This window comes from Schistocerca piceifrons, chromosome 9, assembly GCF_021461385.2.
Source record: "Schistocerca piceifrons isolate TAMUIC-IGC-003096 chromosome 9, iqSchPice1.1, whole genome shotgun sequence".
Lineage (NCBI taxonomy): Eukaryota > Metazoa > Arthropoda > Insecta > Orthoptera > Acrididae > Schistocerca > Schistocerca piceifrons.
The window spans coordinates 209,706,714-209,728,533 of record NC_060146.1 but is presented as its reverse complement, the minus strand read 5'-3'; positions in this window follow the sequence as shown (position 1 = coordinate 209,728,533).

The window sequence follows — 21,820 nt, the reverse complement described above, 5'->3', positions numbered from 1 at the left end:
TTTGAAATGTACTAACTCGTTTTTTCCTCACAGCAGGTCAACTAGTGTGTGGTTGCAAAATTACGGTCCCATTGAGTTCATTTTTGGAGAGAGGGACATCAGTTGCACCACACGGCGGGAGGAGGGTGCCTAGCACAATACATTTTCTTTCCTCGGTAAGCGTTTTTTGTGTTTGATACTTTTGGAATTTTGGTTTTTCATGATGATTTTCAAATGACCTTTTTCATGTTTGAAATGTACTAATTCGTTTTTTCCTCACAGCAGGTCAACTAGTGTGTGGTTGCAAAATTACGGTCCCATTGAGTTCATTTTTGGAGAGAGGGACATCAGTTGCACCACACGGCGGGAGGAGGGTGCCTAGCACAATACATTTTCTTTCCTCGGTAAGCGTTTTTTGTGTTTCATACTTTTGGAATTTTGGTTTTTCATGATGATTTTAAAATGAACTTTTTCATGTTTGAAATGTACTAACTCGTTTTTTCCTTATAGCAGGTCAACTAGTGTGTGGTTGCAAAATTACGGTCCCATTGAGTTCATTTTTGGAGAGAGGGACATCAGTTGCACCACACGGCGGGAGGAGGGTGCCTAGCACAATACATTTTCTTTCCTCGGTAAGCGTTTTTTGTGTTTGATACTTTTGGAATTTTGGTTTTTCATGATGATTTTAAAATGACCTTTTTCATGTTTGAAATGTACTAACTCATTTTTTCCTCACAGCAGGTCAACTAGTGTGTGGTTGCAAAATTACGGTCCCATTGAGTTCATTTTTGGAGAGAGGGACATCAGTTGCACCACACAGCGGGAGGAGGGTGCCTAGCACAATACATTTTCTTTCCTCGGTAAGCGTTTTTTGTGTTTCATACTTTTGGAATTTTGGTTTTTCATGATGATTTTAAAATGACCTTTTTCATGTTTGAAATGTACTAACTCGTTTTTTCCTCACAGCAGGTCAACTAGTGTGTGGTTGCAAAATTACGGTCCCATTGAGTTCATTTTTGGAGAGAGGGACATCAGTTGCACCACACGGCGGGAGGAGGGTGCCTAGCACAATACATTTTCTTTCCTCGGTAAGCGTTTTTTGTGTTTGATACTTTTGGAATTTTGGTTTTTCATGATGATTTTAAAATGACCTTTTTCATGTTTGAAATGTACTAACTCGTTTTTTCCTCACAGCAGGTCAACTAGTGTGTGGTTGCAAAATTACGGTCCCACTGAGTTCATTTTTGGAGAGAGGGACATCAGTTGCACCACACGGCGGGAGGAGGGTGCCTAGCACAATACATTTTCTTTCCTCGGTAAGCGTTTTTTGTGTTTGATACTTTTGGAATTTTGGTGTTTCATGGTGATTTTAAAATGACCTTTTTCATGTTTGAAATGTACAAATTCGTTTTTTCCTCACAGCAGGTCAACTAGTGTGTGGTTGCAAAATTACGGTCCCATTGAGTTCATTTTTGGAGAGAGGGACATCAGTTGCACCACACGGCGGGAGGAGGGTTCCTAGCACAATACATTTTCTTTCCTCGGTAAGCGTTTTTTGTGTTTGATACTTTTGGAATTTTGGTTTTTCATGATGATTTTAAAATGACCTTTTTCATGTTTGAAATGTACTAACTCGTTTTTTCCTCACAGCAGGTCAACCAGTGTGTGGTTGCAAAATTACGGTCCCATTGAGTTCATTTTTGGAGAGAGGGACATCAGTTGCACCACACGGCGGAAGGAGGGTGCCTAGCACAATACATTTTCTTTCCTCGGTAAACGTTTTTTGTGTTTGATACTTTTGGAATTTTGGTTTTTCATGATGATTTTAAAATGACCTTTTTCATGTTTGAAATGTACTAACTCGTTTTTTCTCACAGCGGGTCAACTATTGTGTGGTTGCAAAATTACGGTCCCATTGAGTTCATTTTTGGAGAGAGGGACATCAGTTGCACCACACGGCGGGAGGAGGGTGCCTAGCACAATACATTTTCTTTCCTCGGTAAGCGTTTTTTGTGTTTGATACTTTTGGAATTTTGGTTTTTCATGATGATTTTAAAATGACCTTTTTCATGTTTGAAATGTACTAACTCGTTTTTTCCTCACAGCAGGTCAACTAGTGTGTGGTTGCAAAATTACGGTCCCATTGAGTTCATTTTTGGAGAGAGGGACATCACTTGCACCACACGGCGGGAGGAGGGTGCCTAGCACAATACATTTTCTTTCCTCGGTAAGCGTTTTTTGTGTTTTTGATACTTTTGGAATTTTGGTTTTTCATGATGATTTTAAAATGACCTTTTTCATGTTTGAAATGTACTTACTCGTTTTTTCCTCACAGCAGGTCAACTAGTGTGTGGTTGCAAAATTACGGTCCAATTGAGTTCATTTTTGGAGAGAGGGACATCAGTTGCACCACACGGCGGGAGGAGGGTGCCTAGCACAATACATTTTCTTTCCTCGGTAAGCGTATTTTGTCTTTGATACTTTTGGAATTTTGGTTTTTCATGTTGATTTTAAAATGACCTTATTCATGTTTGAAATGTACTAATTCGTTTTTTCCTCACAGCAGGTCAACTAGTGTGTGGTTGCAAAATTACGGTCCCATTGAGTTCATTTTTGGAGAGAGGGACATCAGTTGCACCACACGGCGGGAGGAGGGTGCCTAGCACAATACATTTTCTTTCCTCGGTAAGCGTTTTTTGTGTTTGATACTTTTGGAATTTTGGTTTTTCATGATGATTTTAAAATGACCTTTTTCATGTTTGAAATGTACTAACTCGTTTTTTCCTCACAGCAGGTCAACTAGTGTGTGGTTGCAAAATTACGGTCCCATTGAGTTCATTTTTGGAGAGAGGGACATCAGTTGCACCACACGGCGGGAGGAGGGTGCCTAGCACAATACATTTTCTTTCCTCGGTAAGCGTTTTTTGTGTTTGATACTTTTGGAATTTTGGTTTTTCATGATGATTTTCAAATGACCTTTTTCATGTTTGAAATGTACTAATTCGTTTTTTCCTCACAGCAGGTCAACTAGTGTGTGGTTGCAACATTACGGTCCCATTGAGTTCATTTTTGGAGAGAGGGACATCAGTTGCACCACACGGCGGGAGGAGGGTGCCTAGCACAATACATTTTCTTTCCTCGGTAAGCGTTTTTTGTGTTTCATACTTTTGGAATTTTGGTTTTTCATGATGATTTTAAAATGACCTTTTTCATGTTTGAAATGTACTAACTCGTTTTTTCCTCACAGCAGGTCAACTAGTGTGTGGTTGCAAAATTACGGTCCCATTGAGTTCATTTTTGGAGAGAGGGACATCAGTTGCACCACACGGCGGGAGGAGGGTGCCTAGCACAATACATTTTCTTTCCTCGGTAAGCGTTTTTTGTGTTTGATACTTTTGGAATTTTGGTTTTTCATGATGATTTTCAAATGACCTTTTTCATGTTTGAAATGTACTAATTCGTTTTTTCCTCACAGCAGGTCAACTAGTGTGTGGTTGCAAAATTACGGTCCCATTGAGTTCATTTTTGGAGAGAGGGACATCAGTTGCACCACACGGCGGGAGGAGGGTGGCTAGCACAATACATTTTCTTTCCTCGGTAAGCGTTTTTTGTGTTTCATACTTTTGGAATTTTGGTTTTTCATGATGATTTTAAAATGACCTTTTTCATGTTTGAAATGTACTAACTCGTTTTTTCCTTATAGCAGGTCAACTAGTGTGTGGTTGCAAAATTACGGTCCCATTGAGTTCATTTTTGGAGAGAGGGACATCAGTTGCACCACACGGCGGGAGGAGGGTGCCTAGCACAATACATTTTCTTTCCTCGGTAAGCGTTTTTTGTGTTTGATACTTTTGGAATTTTGGTTTTTCATGATGATTTTAAAATGACCTTTTTCATGTTTGAAATGTACTAACTCATTTTTTCCTCACAGCAGGTCAACTAGTGTGTGGTTGCAAAATTACGGTCCCATTGAGTTCATTTTTGGAGAGAGGGACATCAGTTGCACCACACAGCGGGAGGAGGGTGCCTAGCACAATACATTTTCTTTCCTCGGTAAGCGTTTTTTGTGTTTCATACTTTTGGAATTTTGGTTTTTCATGATGATTTTAAAATGACCTTTTTCATGTTTGAAATGTACTAACTCGTTTTTTCCTCACAGCAGGTCAACTAGTGTGTGGTTGCAAAATTACGGTCCCATTGAGTTCATTTTTGGAGAGAGGGACATCAGTTGCACCACACGGCGGGAGGAGGGTGCCTAGCACAATACATTTTCTTTCCTCGGTAAACGTTTTTTGTGTTTGATACTTTTGGAATTTTGTTTTTTCATGATGATTTTAAAATGACCTTTTTCATGTTTGAAATGTACTAACTCGTTTTTTCCTCACAGCAGGTCAACTAGTGTGTGGTTGCAAAATTACGGTCCCATTGAGTTCATTTTTGGAGAGAGGGACATGAGTTGCACCACACGGCGGGAGGAGGGTGCCTAGCACAATACATTTTCTTTCTTCGGTAAGCATTTCTGGTTTTTGATACTTTTGAATTTTGGTTTTTCATGATGATTTTAAAATGACCTTTTTCATGGTTGAAATGTACTGACTCATTTTTTCCTCACAGCAGGTCAACTACTGTGTGGTTGGAAAATTACGGTCCCATAGAGTTCATTTTTGGAGAGAGGGACATCAGTTGCACCACACGGCGGGAGGAGGGTGCTAGCACGATACATTTTCTTTCTTCGGTAAGCAATTTTTTCGGTTTGATACTTTTGGAATTTTGGTTTTTCATGTTGACTTTAAAATGACCTTTTTCATGTTTGATATGTACTAACTCGTTTTTTCCTCACAGCAGGTCAACTTGTGTGTGGATCGCACACTACGGTCCCATTGAGTACAATTTTGGAGAAAGGGACATCAGTTGCACCACAGGGCGGGAGGAAGGTGCCTAGCACGATCCATTTTCTTTCTTATGTAAGCATTTTTTGTGTTTGGTACCTTTGGAATTTTGGTTTTTCATGTTGAGTTTAAAATGACCTTATTCATGTTTGAAATGTACTAACTCGTTTTTTCCTCACAGCACGTCAACTAGTGAATGGTTGCAACATTACGGTCCCATTGAGTACAACTTTGGAGAAAGGGACATCAGTTGCACCACAGGGCGGGAGAAGGGTGCCTAGACGATACATTTTCTTTCTTCGGTAAGCATTTTTGTGTTTGATACCTTTGGTATTTTGGTTTTTTATGATGATTTTCAAATGGGCTTTTTCATGTTTGGAATGTACTAACTCACTTTTTCCTCACAGCAGGACAACTAGTGTGTGGTTGCAACATTACGGTAAAATTGAGTACAATTTTGGAGAAAGGGACATCGGTTGCACCACAGGGCGGGAGGATGGTGCCTAGCACAATACTTTTTCTTTCATCGGTAAGCATTTTTTGTGTTTGATACTTTTGGAAATTTGGTTATTCATGAATTTTCAAACGACCTTGTTCATGTTTGAAATGTACTAACTCGTTTTTGCCTCACAGCAGGTCAACTAGTGTGTGGTTGCAAAATTACGTTCCCATTGAGTTCATTTTTGGAGAGAGGGACATCAGTTGCACCACAGTGCGGGAGGAGGGTGCCTAGCACAATACATTTTCTTTCTTCGGTATGCATTTTTTTGTGTTTGAATCTTTTGGAATTTTGGTTTTTCATGTTGATTTTAAAATGACCATTTCATGTTTGAAATGTACTAACTCGTTTTTTCCTCACAGCAAGTCAACTAGTGTGTGGTTGCAAAATTACGGTCCCATTGAGTTCATTTTTGGTGAGAGGGACATCAGTTGCACCACAGGGCGGGAGGACGGTGAGTAGCACAATACATTTTCTTTCTTCGGTAAGCTATTTTTGTGTTTGATACTTTTGGAATTTTGGTTTTTCATGATGATTTTAAAATGACCTTTTTCATGTTTCAAATGCACTAACTCGTTTTTTCCACACAGCAGGACAACTAGTGTGTGGTTGCAACATTACGGTCCCATAGAGTACATTTTTGGAGAGAGGGACATCAGTTGCACCACAGGGCGGGAGGAGGGTGCCTAGCACAATACATTTTCTTTCTTCGGTAAGCTACTTTTGTGTTTGATACTTTTGGAATTTTGGTTTTTCATGATGATTTTAAAATGACCTTTTTCATGTTTGAAATGTACTAATTCGTTTTTTCCACACAGCAGGACAACTAGTGTGTGGTTGCAACATTACGGTCCCATAGAGTACATTTTTGGAGAGAGGGACATCAGTTTTACCACAGGGCGGGAGGTGGGTGCGGAGCACAATAAATTTTCTTTCTTCGGTAAGCATTTTTTGTGTTTGATACATTTGGAATTTTGTTTTTTCATGATGTTTTAAGATGACCTTTTTCATGTTTGAAATGTACTAACTCGTTTTTTCCTCACAGCAGGTCAACTAGTGTGTGGTTGCAACATTACGGTCCCATAGAGTTCATATTTGCAGAAAGGGACATTAGTTGCACCACACGGCGGGAGGAGGGTGCCTAGCACAATACATTTTCTTTCTTCGGTAAGCATTTTTTGTGTTTGATACATTTGGAATTTTGGTTTTTCATGATGATTTTAAAATGACCTTTTTCATGTTTGAAATGTACTAACTCGTTTTTTCCTCACAGCAGGTCAACTAGTGTGTGGTTGCAACATTACGGTCCCATAGAGTACATTTTTGGAGAGAGGGACATCAGTTGCACCACAGGGCGGGAGGAGGGTGCCTAGCACAATACATTTTCTTTCTTCGGTAAGCTATTTTTGTGTTTGATACTTTTGGAATTTTGGTTCTTCATGATGATTTTAAAATGACCTTTTTCATGTTTCAAATGTACTAACTCGTTTTTTCCACACAGCAGGACAACTAGTGTGTGGTTGCAACATTACGGTCCCATAGAGTACATTTTTGGAGAGAGGGACATCAGTTGCACAACAGGGCGGGAGGAGGGTGCCTAGCACAATACATTTTCTTTCTTCGGTAAGCTATTTTTGCGTTTGATACTTTTGGAATGTTGGTTTTTCATGATGATTTTAAAATGACCTTTTTCATGTTTCAAATGTACTAACTCGTTTTTTCCACACAGCAGGACAAGTAGTGTGTGGTTGCAAAATTACGGTCCCATTGAGTTCATTTTTGGAGAGAGGGACATCAGTTGCACCACAGGGCGGGAGGAGGGTGCCTAGCACAAAACATTTTCTTTCTTCGGTAAGCTATTTTTGTGTTTGATACTTTTGGAATTTTGTTTTTTCATAATGATTTTAAAATGACCTTTTTCATGTTTCAAATGTACTAACTCGTTTTTTCCACACAGCAGGACAACTAGTGTGTGGTTGCAACATTACGGTCCCATAGAGTACATTTTTGGAGAGAGGGACATCAGTTTTACCACAGGGCGGGATGTGGGTGCGGAGCACAATACATTTTCTTTTTTCGGTAAGCACTTATTGTGTTTGATACTTTTGGAATTTTGGTTTTTCATGATGATTTTAAAATGACCTTTTTCATGTTTGAAATGTACTAACTCGCTTTTTCCTCACAGCAGGTCAACTAGTGTGTGGTTGCAAAATTATGGTCCCATAGAGTTCATATTTGGAGAGAGGGACATCAGTTGTACCACACGGCGGGAGGAGGGTGCCTAGCACAATACATTTTTATTTCTTCGGTAAGCACTTTTTGTGTTTGATACTTTTGGAAATTTGGTTTTTCATGATGATTTTAAAATGACCTTTTTCAGGTTTGAAATGTACTAACTCGCTTTTTCCTCACAGCAGGTCAACTAGTGTGTGGTTGCAAAATTACGGTCCCATAGAGTTCATATTTGGAGAGAGGGACATTAGTTGCACCACACGGCGGGACGAGGGTGCCTAGCACAACACATTTTCTTTCTTCGGTAAGCACTTTTTGTGTTTGATACATTTGGAATTTTGGTTTTTCATGATGAATTTAAAATGACCTTTTTCATGTTTCAAATGTACTAACTCGTTTTTTCCTCACAGCAGGTTAACTAGTGTGTGGTTGCAACATTACGGTCCCATAGAGTTCATATTTGGAGAAAGGGACATTAGTTGCACCACACGGCGGGAGGAGGGTGCCTAGCACAATACATTTTCTTTCTTCGGTGAGCACTTTTCGTGTTTGATACATTTGGAATTTTGGTTTTTCATGATGATTTTAAAATGACCTTTTTCATGTTTGAAATGTACTAACTCGTTTTTTCCTCACAGCAGGTCAACTAGTGTGTGGTTGCAACATTACGGTCCCATAGAGTTCATATTTGGAGAAAGGGACATTAGTTGCACCACACAGCGAGAGGAGGGTGCCTAGCACAATACATTTTCTTTCTTCGGTAAGCACTTTTTGTGTTTGATACATTTGGAATTTTGGTTTTACATGATGATTTTAAAATGACCTTTTTCATGTTTGAAATGTACTAACTCGTTTTTTCCTCACAGCAGGTCAACTAGTGTGTGGTTGCAAAATTACGGTCCCATTGAGTTCATATTTGGAGAGAGGGACATCAGTTTTACCACGGGGCGGGAGGTGGGTGCGGAGCACAATAAATTTTCTTTCTTCGGTAAGCATTTTTTGTGTTTGATACATTTGGAATTTTGTTTTTTCATGATGATTTTAAAATGACCTTTTTCATGTTTCAAATGTACTAACTCGTTTTTTCCACACAGCAGGACAACTAGTGTGTGGTTGCAACATTACGGTCCCATAGAGTACATTTTTGGAGAGAGGGACATCAGTTTTACCACAGGGCGGGAGGTGGGTGCGGAGCACAATTCATTTTCTTTCTTCGGTAAGCACTCATTGTGTTTGATACTTTTGGAATTTTGGTTTTTCATGATGATTTTAAAATGACCTTTTTCATGTTTGAAATGTACTAACTCGCTTTTTCCTCACAGCAGGTCAACTAGTGTGTGGTTGCAAAATTATGGTCCCATAGAGTTCATATTTGGAGAGAGGGACATCAGTTGTACCACACGGCGGGAGGAGGGTGCCTAGCACAATACATTTTCTTTCTTCGGTAAGCACTTTTTGTGTTTGATACTTTTGGAAATTTGGTTTTTCATGATGATTTTAAAATGACCTTTTTCAAGTTTGAAATGTACTAACTCGCTTTTTCCTCACAGCAGGTCAACTAGTGTGTGGTTGCAACATTACGGTCCCATAGAGTTCATATTTCGAGAGAGGGACATCAGTTGTACCACACAGCGGGAGGAGGGTGCCTAGCACAATACATTTTCTTTCTTCGGTAAGCACTTTTTGTGTTTGATACTTTTGGAATTTTGGTTTTTCATGACGATTTTAAAATGACCTTTTTCAAGTTTGAAATGAACTAACTCGTTTTTTCCTCACAGCAGGTCAACTAGTGTGTGGTTGCAACATTACGGTCCCATAGAGTTCATATTTGGAGAAAGGGACATTAGTTGCACCACACGGCGGGAGGAGGGTGCCTAGCACAATACATTTTCTTTCTTCGGTAAGCACTTTTTGTGTTTGATACATTTGGAATTTTGGTTTTTCATGATGATTTTAAAATGACCTTTTTCATGTTTCAAATGTACTAACTCGTTTTTTCCTCACAGCAGGACAACTAGTGTGTGGTTGCAACATTACGGTCCCATAGAGTACATTTTTGGAGAGAGGGACATTAGTTTTACCACAGGGCGGGAGGTGGGTGCGGAGCACAATACATTTTCTTTCTTCGGTAAGCACTTATTGTGTTTGATACTTTTGGAATTTTGGTTTTTCATGATGATTTTAAAATGACCTTTTTCATGTTTGAAATGTACTAACTCGCTTTTTCCTCACAGCAGGTCAACTAGTGTGTGGTTGCAAAATTATGGTCCCATAGAGTTCATATTTGGAGAGAGGGACATCAGTTGTACCACACGGCGGGAGGAGGGTGCCTAGCACAATACATTTTCTTTCTTCGGTAAGCACTTTTTGTGTTTGATACTTTTGGAAATTTGGTTTTTCATGATGATTTTAAAATGACCTTTTTCAAGTTTGAAATGTACTAACTCGCTTTTTCCTCACAGCAGGTCAACTAGTGTGTGGTTGCAACATTACGGTCCCATAGAGTTCATATTTGGAGAGAGGGACATCAGTTGTACCACACAGCGGGAGGAGGGTGCCTAGCACAATACATTTTCTTTCTTCGGTAAGCACTTTTTGTGTTTGATACTTTTGGAATTTTGGTTTTTCATGACGATTTTAAAATGACCTTTTTCAAGTTTGAAATGAACTAACTCGTTTTTTCCTCACAGCAGGTCAACTAGTGTGTGGTTGCAACCTTACGGTCCCATAGAGTTCATATTTGGAGAGAGGGACATTAGTTGCACCACACGGCGGGAGGAGGGTGCCTAGCACAATACATTTTCTTTCTTCGGTAAGCACTTTTTGTGTTTGATACATTTGGAATTTTGGTTTTTCATGATGATTTTAAAATGACCTTTTTCATGTTTCAAATGTACTAACTCGTTTTTTCCTCACAGCAGGTCAACTAGTGTGTGGTTGCAACATTACGGTCCCATAGAGTTCATATTTGGAGAAAGGGACATTAGTTGCACCACACGGCGGGAGGAGGGTGCCTAGCACAATACATTTTCTTTCTTCGGTAAGCACTTTTCGTGTTTGATACATTTGGAATTTTGGTTTTTCATGATGATTTTGAAATGACCTTTTTCATGTTTGAAATGTACTAACTCGTTTTTTCCTCACAGCAGGTCAACTAGTGTGTGGTTGCAACATTACGGTCCCATAGAGTTCATATTTGGAGAAAGGGACATTAGTTGCACCACACAGCGGGAGGAGGGTCACTAGCACAATACATTTTCTTTCTTCGGTAAGCACTTTTTGTGTTTGATACATTTGGAATTTTGGTTTTTCATGATGATTTTAAAATGACCTTTTTCATGTTTCAAATGTACTAACTCGTTTTTTCCTCACAGCAGGTCAACTAGTGTGTGGTTGCAACATTACGGTCCCATAGAGTTCATATTTGGAGAAAGGGACATTAGTTGCACCACACGGCGGGAGGAGGGTGCCTAGCACAATATATTTTCTTTCTTCGGTAAGCACTTTTTGTGTTTGATACATTTGGAATTTTGGTTTTTCATGATGATTTTAAAATGACCTTTTTCATGTTTGAAATGTACTAACTCGTTTTTTCCTCACAGCAGGTCAACTAGTGTGTGGTTGCAAAATTACGGTCCCATTGAGTTCATTTTTGGAGAGAGGGACATCAGTTGCACCACAGGGCGGGAGGAGGGTGCCTAGCACAATACATTTTCTTTCTTCGGTAAGCTATTTTTGTGTTTGATACTTTTGGAATTTTGGTTTTTCATGATGATTTTAAAATGACCTTTTTCATGTTTGAAATGTACTAACTCGTTTTTTCCTCACAGCAGGTCAACTAGTGTGTGGTTGCAACATTACGGTCCCATAGAGTTCATATTTGGAGAAAGGGACATTAGTTGCAGCACACGGCGGGAGGAGGGTGCCTAGCACAATACATTTTCTTTCTTCGGTAAGCATTTTTTGTGTTTGATACATTTGGAATTTTGGTTTTTCATGATGATTTTAAAATGACCTTTTTCATGTTTGAAATGTACTAACTCGTTTTTTCCTCACAGCAGGTCAACTAGTGTGTGGTTGCAACATTACGGTCCCATAGAGTACATTTTTGGAGAGAGGGACATCAGTTGCACCACAGGGCGGGAGGAGGGTGCCTAGCACAGTACATTTTCTTTCTTCGGTAAGCTATTTTTGTGTTTGATACTTTTGGAATTTTGGTTTTTCATGATGATTTTAAAATGACCTTTTTCATGTTTCAAATGTACTAACTCGTTTTTTCCACACAGCAGGACAACTAGTGTGTGGTTGCAACATTACGGTCCCATAGAGTACATTTTTGGAGAGAGGGACATCAGTTGCACCACAGGGCGGGAGGAGGGTGCCTAGCACAATACATTTTCTTTCTTCGGTAAGCTATTTTTGTGTTTGATACTTTTGGAATGTTGGTTTTTCATGATGATTTTAAAATGACCTTTTTCATGTTTCAAATGTACTAACTCGTTTTTTCCACACAGCAGGACAACTAGTGTGTGGTTGCAACATTACGGTCCCATAGAGTACATTTTTGGAGAGAGGGACATCAGTTTTACCACAGAGCGGGAGGTGGGTGCGGAGCACAATAAATTTTCTTTCTTCGGTAAGCATTTTTTGTGTTTGATACATTTGGAATTTTGTTTTTTCATGATGTTTTTAAAATGACCTTTTTCATGTTTGAAATGAACTAACTCGTTTTTTCCTCACAGCAGGTCAACTAGTGTGTGGTTGCAAAATTACGTTCCCATTGAGTTCATTTTTGGAGCGAGGGACATCAGTTGCACCACACGGCAGGAGGAGGGTGCCTAGCACAATACATTTTTTTCTTCAGTAAGCATTTTTTTGTGTTTGATACATTTGGAATTTTGGTTTTTCACGATGATTTTAAAATGACCTTTTTCATGTTTGAAATGTACTAACTCGTTTTTTCCTCACAGCAGGTCAACTAGTGTGTGGTTGCAAAATTACGGTCCCATTGAGTTCATTTTTGGAGAGAGGGACATCAGTTGCACCACAGGGCGGGAGGAGGGTGCCTAGCACAATACATTTTCTTTCTTCGGTAAGCTATTTTTGTGTTTGATACTTTGGAATTTTGTTTTTTCATGATGACTTTAAAATGACCTTTTTCATGTTTCAAATGTACTAACTCGCTTTTTCCACACAGCAGGACAACTAGTGTGAGGTTGCAACATTACGGTCCCATAGAGTACATTTTTGGAGAGAGGGACATCAATTTTACCACAGGGCGGGAGGTGGGTGCGGAGCACAATACATTTTCTTTCTTCGGTAAGCACTTATTGTGTTTGATACTTTTGGAATTTTGGTTTTTCATGATGATTTTAAAATGACCTTTTTCATGTTTGAAATGTACTAACTCGCATTTTCCTCACAGCAGGTCAACTAGTGTGTGGTTGCAAAATTATGGTCCCATAGAGTTCATATTTGGAGAGAGGGACACCAGTTGTACCACACGGTGGGAGGAGGGTGCCTAGCACAATACATTTTCTTTCTTCGGTAAGCACTTTTTGTGTTTGATACTTTTGGAAATTTGGTTTTTCATGATGATTTTAAAATGACCTTTTTCAAGTTTGAAATGTACTAACTCGCTTTTTCCTCACAGCAGGTCAACTAGTGTGTGGTTGCAAAATTACGGTCCCATAGAGTTCATATTTGGAGAGAGGGACATCAGTTGTACCACACAGCGGGAGGAGGGTGCCTAGAACAATACATTTTCTTTCTTCGGTAAGCACTTTTTGTGTTTGTTACTTTTGGAATTTTGGTTTTTCATGACGATTTTAAAATGACTTTTTTCAAGTTTGAAATGTACTAACTCGTTTTTTCCTCACAGCAGGTCAACTAGTGTGTGGTTGCAACATTACGGTCCCATAGAGTTCATATTTGGAGAAAGGGACATTAGTTGCACCACACGGTGGGAGGAGGGTGCCTAGCACAATACATTTTCTTTCTTCGGTAAGCACTTTTCGTGTTTGATACATTTGGAATTTTGGTTTTTCATGATGATTTTGAAATGACCTTTTTCATGTTTAAAATGTACTAACTCGTTTTTTCCTCACAGCAGGTCAACTAGTGTGTGGTTGGAAAATTACGGTCCCATTGAGTTCATTTTTGGAGAGAGGGACATCAGTTGCACCACAGGGCGGGAGGAGGGTGCCTAGCACAATACATTTTCTTTCTTCGGTAAGCTATTTTTGTGTTTGGTACTTTTGGAATTTTGGTTTCTCATGATGATTTTAAAATGACCTTTTTCATGTTTCAAATGTACTAACTCGTTTTTTCCACACAGCAGGACAACTAGTGTGTGGTTGCAACATTACGGTCCCATAGAGTTCATATTTGGAGAGAGGGACATCAGTTGTACCACACAGCGGGAGGAGGGTGCCTAGCACAATACATTTTCTTTCTTCGGTAAGCACTTTTTGTGTTTGATACTTTTGGAATTTTGGTTTTTCATGACGATTTTAAAATGACCTTTTTCAAGTTTGAAATGAACTAACTCGTTTTTTCCTCACAGCAGGTCAACTAGTGTGTGGTTGCAACCTTACGGTCCCATAGAGTTCATATTTGGAGAGAGGGACATTAGTTGCACCACACGGCGGGAGGAGGGTGCCTAGCACAATACATTTTCTTTCTTCGGTAAGCACTTTTTGTGTTTGATACATTTGGAATTTTGGTTTTTCATGATGATTTTAAAATGACCTTTTTCATGTTTGAAATGTACTAACTCGTTTTTTCCTCACAGCAGGTCAACTAGTGTGTGGTTGCAACATTACGGTCCCATAGAGTACATTTTTGGAGAGAGGGACATCAGTTGCACCACAGGGCGGGAGGAGGGTGCCTAGCACAGTACATTTTCTTTCTTCGGTAAGCTATTTTTGTGTTTGATACTTTTGGAATTTTGGTTTTTCATGATGATTTTAAAATGACCTTTTTCATGTTTCAAATGTACTAACTCGTTTTTTCCACACAGCAGGACAACTAGTGTGTGGTTGCAACATTACGGTCCCATAGAGTACATTTTTGGAGAGAGGGACATCAGTTGCACCACAGGGCGGGAGGAGGGTGCCTAGCACAATACATTTTCTTTCTTCGGTAAGCTATTTTTGTGTTTGATACTTTTGGAATGTTGGTTTTTCATGATGATTTTAAAATGACCTTTTTCATGTTTCAAATGTACTAACTCGTTTTTTCCACACAGCAGGACAACTAGTGTGTGGTTGCAACATTACGGTCCCATAGAGTACATTCTTGGAGAGAGGGACATCAGTTTTACCACAGAGCGGGAGGTGGGTGCGGAGCACAATAAATTTTCTTTCTTCGGTAAGCATTTTTTGTGTTTGATACATTTGGAATTTTGTTTTTTCATGATGTTTTTAAAATGACCTTTTTCATGTTTGAAATGAACTAACTCGTTTTTTCCTCACAGCAGGTCAACTAGTGTGTGGTTGCAAAATTACGTTCCCATTGAGTTCATTTTTGGAGCGAGGGACATCAGTTGCACCACACGGCAGGAGGAGGGTGCCTAGCACAATACATTTTTTTCTTCAGTAAGCATTTTTTTGTGTTTGATACATTTGGAATTTTGGTTTTTCACGATGATTTTAAAATGACCTTTTTCATGTTTGAAATGTACTAACTCGTTTTTTCCTCACAGCAGGTCAACTAGTGTGTGGTTGCAAAATTACGGTCCCATTGAGTTCATTTTTGGAGAGAGGGACATCAGTTGCACCACAGGGCGGGAGGAGGGTGCCTAGCACAATACATTTTCTTTCTTCGGTAAGCTATTTTTGTGTTTGATACTTTTGGAATTTTGTTTTTTCATGATGACTTTAAAATGACCTTTTTCATGTTTCAAATGTACTAACTCGCTTTTTCCACACAGCAGGACAACTAGTGTGAGGTTGCAACATTACGGTCCCATAGAGTACATTTTTGGAGAGAGGGACATCAATTTTACCACAGGGCGGGAGGTGGGTGCGGAGCACAATACATTTTCTTTCTTCGGTAAGCACTTATTGTGTTTGATACTTTTGGAATTTTGGTTTTTCATGATGATTTTAAAATGACCTTTTTCATGTTTGAAATGTACTAACTCGCATTTTCCTCACAGCAGGTCAACTAGTGTGTGGTTGCAAAATTATGGTCCCATAGAGTTCATATTTGGAGAGAGGGACACCAGTTGTACCACACGGTGGGAGGAGGGTGCCTAGCACAATACATTTTCTTTCTTCGGTAAGCACTTTTTGTGTTTGATACTTTTGGAAATTTGGTTTTTCATGATGATTTTAAAATGACCTTTTTCAAGTTTGAAATGTACTAACTCGCTTTTTCCTCACAGCAGGTCAACTAGTGTGTGGTTGCAAAATTACGGTCCCATAGAGTTCATATTTGGAGAGAGGGACATCAGTTGTACCACACAGCGGGAGGAGGGTGCCTAGAACAATACATTTTCTTTCTTCGGTAAGCACTTTTTGTGTTTGTTACTTTTGGAATTTTGGTTTTTCATGACGATTTTAAAATGACTTTTTTCAAGTTTGAAATGTACTAACTCGTTTTTTCCTCACAGCAGGTCAACTAGTGTGTGGTTGCAACATTACGGTCCCATAGAGTTCATATTTGGAGAAAGGGACATTAGTTGCACCACACGGTGGGAGGAGGGTGCCTAGCACAATACATTTTCTTTCTTCGGTAAGCACTTTTCGTGTTTGATACATTTGGAATTTTGGTTTTTCATGATGATTTTGAAATGACCTTTTTCATGTTTAAAATGTACTAACTCGTTTTTTCCTCACAGCAGGTCAACTAGTGTGTGGTTGCAAAATTACGGTCCCATTGAGTTCATTTTTGGAGAGAGGGACATCAGTTGCACCACAGGGCGGGAGGAGGGTGCCTAGCACAATACATTTTCTTTCTTCGGTAAGCTATATTTGTGTTTGGTACTTTTGGAATTTTGGTTTCTCATGATGATTTTAAAATGACCTTTTTCATGTTTCAAATGTACTAACTCGTTTTTTCCACACAGCAGGACAACTAGTGTGTGGTTGCAACATTACGGTCCCATAGAGTACATTTTAGGTGAGAGGGACATCGGTTTTACCACAGGGCGGGAGGTGGGTGCGGAGCACAATAAATTTTCTTTCTTCGGTAAGCATTTTTTGTGTTTGATACATTTGGAATTTTGTTTTTTCATGATGTTTTTAAAATAACCTTTTTCATGTTTGAAATGTACTAACTCGTTTTTTCCTCACAGCAGGTCAACTAGTGTGTGGTTGCAAAATTACGTTCCCATTGAGTTCATTTTTGGAGCGAGGGACATCAGTTGCACCACACGGCAGGAGGAGGGTGCCTAGCACAATACATTTTTTTCTTCAGTAAGCATTTTTTTGTGTTTGATACATTTGGAATTTTGGTTTTTCATGATGATTTTAAAATGACCTTTTTCATGTTTGAAATGTACTAACTCGTTTTTTCCTCACAGCAGGTCATCTAGTGTGTGGTTGCAAAATTACGGTCCCATTGAGTTCATTTTTGGAGAGAGGGACATCAGTTGCACCACAGGGCGGGAGGAGGGTGCCTAGCACAATACATTTTCTTTCTTCGGTAAGCTATTTTTGTGTTTGATACTTTTGGAATTTTGTTTTTTCATGATGACTTTAAAATGACCTTTTTCATGTTTCAAATGTACTAACTCGCTTTTTCCACACAGCAGGACAACTAGTGTGTGGTTGCAACATTACGGTCCCATAGAGTACATTTTTGGAGAGAGGGACATCAGTTTTACCACAGGGCGGGAGGTGGGTGCGGAGCACAATACATTTTCTTTCATCGGTAAGCACTTATTGTGTTTGATACTCTTGGAATTTTGGTTTTTCATGATGATTTTAAAATGACCTTTTTCATGTTTGAAATGTACTAACTCGCATTTTCCTCACAGCAGGTCAACTAGTGTGTGGTTGCAAAATTATGGTCCCATAGAGTTCATATTTGGAGAGAGGGACATCAGTTGTACCACACGGCGGGAGGAGGGTGCCTAGCACAATACATTTTCTTTCTTCGGTTAGCACTTTTTGTGTTTGATACTTTTGGAAATTTGGTTTTTCATGATGATTTTAAAATGACCTTTTTCAAGTTTGAAATGTACTAACTCGCTTTTTCCTCACAGCAGGTCAACTAGTGTGTGGTTGCAAAATTACGGTCCCATAGAGTTCATATTTGGAGAGAGGGACATCAGTTGTACCACACAGCGGGAGGAGGGTGCCTAGAACAATACATTTTCTTTCTTCGGTAAGCACTTTTTGTGTTTGATACTTTTGGGATTTTGGTTTTTCATGACGATTTTAAAATGACTTTTTTCAAGTTTGAAATGTACTAACTCGTTTTTTCCTCACAGCAGGTCAACTAGTGTGTGGTTGCAACATTACGGTCCCATAGAGTTCATATTTGGAGAAAGGGACATTAGTTGCACCATACGGCGGGAGGAGGGTGCCTAGCACAATACATTTTCTTTCTTCGGTAAGCACTTTTTGTGTTTGATAGATTTGGAATTTTGGTTTTTCATGATGATTTTAAAATGACCTTTTTCATGTTTCAAATGTACTAACTCGTTTTTTCCTCACAGCAGGTCAACTAGTGTGTGGTTGCAACATTACGGTCCCATAGAGTTCATATTTGGAGAAAGGGACATTAGGTGCACCACACGGCGGGAGGAGGGTGCCTAGCACAATACATTTTCTTTCTTCGGTAAGCACTTTTCGTGTTTGATACATTTGGAATTTTGGTTTTTCATGATGATTTTGAAACGACCTTTTTCATGTTTGAAATGTACTAACTCGTTTTTTCCTCACAGCAGGTCAACTAGTGTGTGGTTGCAAAATTACGGTCCCATTGAGTTCATTTTTGGAGAGAGGGACATCAGTTGCACCACAGGGCGGGAGGAGGGTGCCTAGCACAATACATTTTCTTTCTTCGGTAAGCTATTTCTGTGTTTGGTACTTTTGGAATTTTGGTTTCTCATGATGATTTTAAAATGACCTTTTTCATGTTTCAAATGTACTAACTCGTTTTTTCCACACAGCAGGACAACTAGTGTGTGGTTGCAACATTATGGTCCCATAGAGTACATTTTAGGTGAGAGGGACACCGGTTTTACCACAGGGCGGGAGGTGGGTGCGGAGCACAATAAATTTTCTTTCTTCGGTAAGCATTTTTTGTGTTTGATACATTTGGAATTTTGTTTTTTCATGATGATTTTAAAATGACCTTTTTCATGTTTGAAATGTACTAACTCGCTTTTTCCTCACAGCAGGTCAACTAGTGTGTGGTTGCAAAATTACGGTCCCATTGAGTTCATTTTTGGAGAGAGGGACATCAGTTGCACCACTGGGCGGGAGGAGGGTGCCTAGCACAATACATTTTCTTTCTTCGGTAAGCTATTTTTGTGTTTGATACTTTTGGAAATTTGGTTTTTCATGATGATTTTAAAATGACCTTTTTCATGTTTCAAATGTACTAACTCGTTTTTCCACACAGCAGGACAACTAGTGTGTGGTTGCAACATTACGGTCCCATAGAGTACATTTTTGGAGAGAGGGACATCAGTTTTACCACAGGGCGGGAGGTGGGTGCGGAGCACAATACATTTTCTTTCTTCGGTAAGCACTTATTGTGTTTGATACTTTTGGAATTTTGGTTTTTCATGATGATTTTAAAATGACCTTTTTCATGTTTGAAATGTACTAACTCGCTTTTTCCTCACAGCAGGTCAACTAGTGTGTGGTTGCAAAATTACGGTCCCATAGAGTTCATATTTGGAGAGAGGGACATCAGTTGTACCACACGGCGGGAGGAGGGTGCCTAGCACAATACATTTTCTTTCTTCGGTAAGCACTTTTTGTGTTTGATACTTTTGGAAATTTGGTTTTTCATGATGATTTTAAAATGACCTTTTTCAAGTTTGAAATGTACTAACTCGCTTTTTCCTCACAGCAGGTCAACTAGCGTGTGGTTGCAAAATTACGGTCCCATAGAGTTCATATTTGGAGAGAGGGACATCAGTTGTACCACACAGCGGGAGGAGGGTGCCTAGAACAATACATTTTCCTTCTTCGGTAAGCACTTTTTGTGTTTGTTACTTTTGGAATTTTGGTTTTTCATGACGATTTTAAAATGACTTTTTTCAAGTTTGAAATGTACTAACTCGTTTTTTCCTCACAGCAGGTCAACTAGTGTGTGGTTGCAACATTACGGTCCCATAGAGTTCATATTTGGAGAAAGGGACATTAGTTGCACCACACGGCGGGAGGAGGGTGCCTAGCACAATACATTTTCTTTCTTCGGTAAGCACTTTTCGTGTTTGATACATTTGGAATTTTGGTTTTTCATGATGATTTTGAAATGACCTTTTTCATGTTTAAAATGTACTAACTCGTTTTTTCCTCACAGCAGGTCAACTAGTGTGTGGTTGCAAAATTACGGTCCCATTGAGTTCATTTTTGGAGAGAGGGACATCAGTTGCACCACAGGGCGGGAGGAGGGTGCCTAGCACAATACATTTTCTTTCTTCGGTAAGCTATTTTTGTGTTTGGTACTTTTGGAATTTTGGTTTCTCATGATGATTTTAAAATGACCTTTTTCATGTTTCAAATGTACTAACTCGTTTTTTCCACACAGCAGGACAACTAGTGTGTGGTTGCAACATTACGGTCCCATAGAGTACATTTTAGGTGAGAGGGACATCGGTTTTACCACAGGGCGGGAGGTGGGTGCGGAGCACAATAAATTTTCTTTCTTCGGTAAGCATTTTTTGTGTTTGATACATTTGGAATTTTGTTTTTTCATGATGTTTTTAAAATAACCTTTTTCATGTTTGAAATGTACTAACTCGTTTTTTCCTCACAGCAGGTCAACTAGTGTGTGGTTGCAAAATTACGTTCCCATTGAGTTCATTTTTGGAGCGAGGGACATCAGTTGCACCACACGGCAGGAGGAGGGTGCCTAGCACAATACATTTTTTTCTTCAGTAAGCATTTTTTTGTGTTTGATACATTTGGAATTTTGGTTTTTCATGATGATTTTAAAATGACCTTTTTCATGTTTGAAATGTACTAACTCGTTTTTTCCTCACAGCAGGTCAACTAGTGTGTGGTTGCAAAATTACGGTCCCATTGAGTTCATTTTTGGAGAGAGGGACATCAGTTGCACCACAGGGCGGGAGGAGGGTGCCTAGCACAATACATTTTCTTTCTTCGGTAAGCTATTTTTGTGTTTGATACTTTTGGAATTTTGTTTTTTCATGATGACTTTAAAATGACCTTTTTCATGTTTCAAATGTACTAACTCGCTTTTTCCACACAGCAGGACAACTAGTGTGTGGTTGCAACATTACGGTCCCATAGAGTACATTTTTGGAGAGAGGGACATCAGTTTTACCACAGGGCGGGAGGTGGGTGCGGAGCACAATACATTTTCTTTCTTCGGTAAGCACTTATTGTGTTTGATACTTTTGGAATTTTGGTTTTTCATGATGATTTTAAAATGACCTTTTTCATGTTTGAAATGTACTAACTCGCATTTTCCTCACAGCAGGTCAACTAGTGTGTGGTTGCAAAATTATGGTCCCATAGAGTTCATATTTGGAGAGAGGGACATCAGTTGTACCACACGGCGGGAGGAGGGTGCCTAGCACAATACATTTTCTTTCTTCGGTAAGCACTTTTTGTGTTTGATACTTTTGGAAATTTGGTTTTTCATGATGATTTTAAAATGACCTTTTTCAAGTTTGAAATGTACTAACTCGCTTTTTCCTCACAGCAGGTCAACTAGTGTGTGGTTGCAAAATTACGGTCCCATAGAGTTCATATTTGGAGAGAGGGACATCAGTTGTACCACACAGCGGGAGGAGGGTGCCTAGAACAATACATTTTCTTTCTTCGGTAAGCACTTTTTGTGTTTGATACTTTTGGAATTTTGGTTTTTCATGACGATTTTAAAATGACTTTTTTCAAGTTTGAAATGTACTAACTCGTTTTTTCCTCACAGCAGGTCAACTAGTGTGTGGTTGCAACATTACGGTCCCATAGAGTTCATATTTGGAGAAAGGGACATTAGTTGCACCATACGGCGGGAGGAGGGTGCCTAGCACAATACATTTTCTTTCTTCGGTAAGCACTTT